Here is a 4,986-nt window from a genome sequence, read left to right on the forward strand (position 1 = left end):
CTTGACTAGTAGATGGGCTTTAGGCATAACCTCCGTTCAAAGGTGTTTATTCCTTGCTGTCATTCTTTCATCTCTGTGCGATTACTTGTTGTTCACAATTTTAGTTGGCAAAATCCAGATACTCAATTCATCCTTGTCCCAAGTCCTTTCTGATGCGTAGTTTACTGAATTAAGCGAGTCTAGTAAACTGTCTTGTTAAACAACATTTACTCCCCTGCTAGCTAACAATGGCGTTGTATAATACAGAGAGAAGTAAGGTCATTGCCCGTTCTGAAGAGAAAATAAGGGATATCCTGATTCCTTGTCGAGAGAAATCAGGTCATTGCCCCTTCTCACAAGCAAATAAAGCTTGCCCTGATTTTCTTATGCAGGGTAAGGTTTTCTGTTAATTGCTGGACGTTGGAATACAGAGTGGTTGAATACACATAAAGAAGTTCCTTGTAAATTCTGTGGTGCACTCGGTTCCTCCCATATTTTTTTCTGGCATTTGCAATAATGTCAGAAAGTGAGTTATCAGTAATAAAACCAGAGGTATGACCCATGCATTTGTTAGCTTAAATTTGTTTGCCTTAGGAGAAAACTTCTTTCTAATCTTATTTAGCCCTTACTTAAGCCTATTATGAATGTGCAGGCATTGAAGACTTATATTTGGCTTCAGTGCTTTGATGGATCCATACAACAAGTGGAGGAGGAGGTTGCCATGTTCTGCCCTATGATTTGTCGAGAAATTGTGAAAAATGGCACCGGGTCTGCCAAAAATCATGCTATTGCTCTCCCGGAACGAGTTAATCCGGCAAGTTTAAGTTTGATTCTTGACTACTGCCGTTTTCATCAAGTCCCAGGGCGCTCAAACAAGGTATGCTGCAACTGGCTATTGAGCCTTACTTGATTCCCCCCCCTTCTCTCTATGTTCTGCCTATGCACATGGTGCAAGTATAGATCGCTGTATAATTTTTGTCTCATGTAAAATTCGTGTGACTTCAACAGTGTTACTTTTTCATCATAAGGATGATGCTATCAGTGCTTCGATTTTTGTACCTCAGAAAAAAAGGTCACTGAATAGGAAGTTATATGCAGTTTGGCTTATACCTTTACTCTAATTTGATGAGCTTACCTTTGTTTCAGTTACCTTATTGAGGTTTGTCTTTATTATGCAGGAGCGGAAGTCATTTGATGAAAAGTTTGTTAGGATAGACACAGAAAAACTGTGTGAGCTGACATCTGCAGCTGACAGTCTTCAACTAAAGCCATTGGTTGATCTTACCAGTCGAGCACTTGCTCGAATCATTGAAGGAAAGACACCTGAGGAAATCCGGGATATCTTTCACTTACCAGATGACTTAACAGAGGTACTGAAGGCACATTTTTCTTGTTGAGAATCAGCAGGAGTTTGCTTCGTTACTTAACAGCAGAGTTAAATTCGTTCATACAATCATATTCAGTACTTACTGACATCTTACTTGCATCCAGGAAGAGAAATTGGAGCCTCTAAAAACATAAATGATGACCCTAGGATTCGATTATTGAATCGATTATATGCAAAGAAGCGGAAAGAACTGCAGGAGCGCCAGAAACTAAAGGTAATTCTGATTGATTTCGCCTGTTTTGCATGCTTTGACATGTTATGTCCTGCACAATGATGTTTATCCCTCTTGTCCAGTTGATTTGCTCCTTAGATCTTACATGTTAACCTCTGGTCTTCCCTTTGTTTCAGGATATTCAAGTACAGCAAGAGCACAAAGATGAGCGATCTTTGGATGAGTTATTATGTTTTATAAATGGGGATGGAGGTATATAACTGCAGTGAGTTATGTTGACTGTATATTTTTCTATAATGATAAATAACAAAGTTGTTTTCCTGAACAAATGAGCTATGTATCAACTTGAAATAGTTTTAACTCCCTGCAATCTAGCTACAGTATGCTGATCCATCTATTACTGCAGTGAATGCATATGCCAGATGATGGTTTGTAGGTTGAGAAGAACTTAATGTTCAGTCACTCAGCATTCATTACCCCGCACCCATGCCATTTGCGTTCAGTAACTTACTTTATGATGGGTAGTTTCATCTTATGGATTTAATGCCTGATTGGAACTGGTAGGATTATGCTCTAGAACTTTGTCTCTAGAAAGTTGTTGACCTAGATTGAACTACAATGGCAGGCGTTGAAATCTTGGTATCCTGAAGAGTTGAATAATCTGAGTGATTTGGTGTCCCATATAATTGAAACAAATAGTTTATTTTAATGGGGGCAATCCAGGGAGTAGTGTTAAGCTTGTAAGAGTAGCCTTCAAGAACAATCAGCTGCGTGACCATCTGATTATTTTATGATGGCACATCTATTTCTCATTTCTGACTTGTTAACCGACATTAAGATTGTTGTTACTCTTATGCTTTATATTCTGTTATAAGATGAGTTATTATGTTTATGGTTCCAAGTTACCAAACCCACAATGTGGCAAGCATGCAACTGGGTCACTTGATTGTGATTAAACAGCTCTTCACTTTACAGGTTCTGGAGGTGGGAAAGGTGGCAAGAGTAAGAAAAAGAACAAGAGAAGGAAGGATGCTAAGAACCCCCCAAAAGCTGACCTTGAACCTGTAAATAAGGTTATATCTCGTACATTATTTCTTGCAGTGTAGTTATGTAAAGTACTTCTGTTTCTTACATTTTTTATCTGTTGAATTTAGGGGGAAGCTGCCTGTGCGGTTCCATGCAATGTGGGTATTGGTAATATTCCTAGAGCTCCTTGCCAAACTTCAGATGTGCAAGATGATAATGAGTATCCCTTTGAAGACGGCGACCTTGATGATGGACTTGATCCTGCAATGCAGGAAGAGCTTGATAGGTAAGGATATTAAATCTCTGGTACATATGCATGCCATTAGCTTGTTTTTTTTTCTTTGCTTTGTTTTCACATTCATTTCTTTTTGAAGTAGTAAATATTATGGGCGCTGTATCGTGCATCTACAATATGGTACTCAATTATAAATATATGGTCTTGCGCTGAAATAATGAATATCTTTATGTGCTTGTTCTCATGAGCTGTTCTAAAAAAATAAAAGTTTCTCAGCTTAAAATTCAGAATTGGTAATATGGAGCAAGCTAAAGGGTTGGTAGTATGATTTTTGTCTCTGTTCTGTATTGAGGAGGTTATTAAACCGTTTACTCGTATGCCTGGACCGATGCCCTGATCCTAATTAATGACATACTTTGTGTTTGAACATGCAGAGAAGTGGAAGATTTTGCAAGGAGGCTGAATTCTGTTTGGCCTGAGAGAATGCATTTGGGTCAAGAAAGAAGAATTGAGTCGCAACTGATTGGTGGTAATGATTCTCTGCAGAGATTTTCTGGTAATTTTTCCATATAGAATAGTTGAAACAGTTACTAGTGAATAAAGAATATAGCCCACTTTGCTGAATATAGTATAGTAATAAGTAATAAGATGTCCTTACCCTTACACAGGCATTCTTGTTAATAAGATTAAATAATAATCTAATTGTAATCACTTGACCTTAAAGATAGTGTGTGATTAGTATAACGTAATGACCTCATTCATGCACCACCTCATTTTGTAACTCGGTTGTATTGGTCTATTAAATTTGCTTGCAATTCTGCAGGGTTCAACCACAGGTGACCGTCAAGCAGGATCAAAAGCAGAAGCATAGGAAAAGTGTGCACATACAGCTTCGAAGAGATCCAGAGACCAAGTGATCACCTGTTTCTTCAATGCCGAAGAGGCCTCGAAACTCGGAACCAAGCTTGCCGACAATGTGCATCTGGTCCCCTTGGCCGTTTTAGGCGCAGGGGCTGGCTCATCTGGTTGGGATGAAGCATAGCGAGGTTTAGATAGATCAAGGAACATGAAGAATTTTTTCCAGTCGTGTCATTTCTTGGGTTAGCGTTCGGAGTTGACTCAGTTTTTTCATCGCTGTCTTGCCAATTTTCCTGGATAGAGCATAGTGTGCAACTGTAACAGATGATATCATCGCTGCTGTGAAAGAAGTTCCGTTGATTACTTTGCATCTGTGTGCTTTGACCTGCTGTTTTAGTTGACTGAGTATGTTTGTTATCTGCTTTCGTTGTTTTCTCAATTTCTCATGGATTAGATAGATATATAGATGTATGCCTATAGTCGTAAACACAATGAAATAACAAATAGTCGTAAAAAAAGCAGCCTAAATCTGATTTTTTTTATTCCAGCAGCTTATAACTGTAGAAATTATTGTGTATGTATTTTCTTTTTCAGTATTACAATGGATATTTCTTCGTTGTTGAGGGAAAGTCATTGGACAAGGTTATTTGTACACATACATCTTCTGATAGCTTAGGAAACATGAACTAGGGGATCAGTCCCACAAACAACCAGATTTTATTTTATAGCACTATGCCTTGCCAGCTCATTTACAGGGCTGGCCCATAGTGCGGGGTAGAGGGGCTCTCGTCCCGGGCCTCCAGGACCTAGGAGCTCCAGCCCAAATTTTGACTACATATTTAGTATAGTTATACCAATACCAATACTCTTTAGGTTATATAGTTTGGAATAATCCTAGAAAATAAGATGCTCTATGCTTCATCTTACCACGCCTCTACTTTAACTCTCTTATTAAAAAATATTCAACATTTACTCTTAGACAGTACAATTTAGAATAATTCTAAAGAATACAGAAGATCCAAGCTGTAGCTTACCGTGCCTCTACTCAAGCCACCTTTTACAAAAATATTTTAATATTTTTAAATAATTTACCCGTTGACACGATTTCTCTGTAGCCTTCTCAAATATGCAAACAACATTGACTCTCATAATTTTTTGTTGTGATTAATTTTAGAGATACATGTGCATATACGTGTGTACACAACTAGATATGGTAGAAAAAGAATCATGATATATAGTTTGCTCGATCAATACAAATAAATAGTTTCAATGTCTTTACCGAGATTCCAAAGACTATGAACTTTCAAATGTAATATTATTTCTCTTGCC

The 4,986-nt window shown here is 37.9% G+C and overlaps 1 pseudogene; it reads left to right on the forward strand.

The window, feature by feature from the left end:
* Positions 1-350: 350 nt before the first annotated feature.
* LOC124701186 lies at positions 351-4,027 on the forward strand (annotated as a pseudogene).
* The last annotated feature ends 959 nt before the right edge of the window (positions 4,028-4,986 follow it).

This window comes from Lolium rigidum, chromosome 3 (genome assembly GCF_022539505.1).
Source record: "Lolium rigidum isolate FL_2022 chromosome 3, APGP_CSIRO_Lrig_0.1, whole genome shotgun sequence".
Classification (NCBI taxonomy): Eukaryota; Viridiplantae; Streptophyta; class Magnoliopsida; order Poales; family Poaceae; genus Lolium; species Lolium rigidum.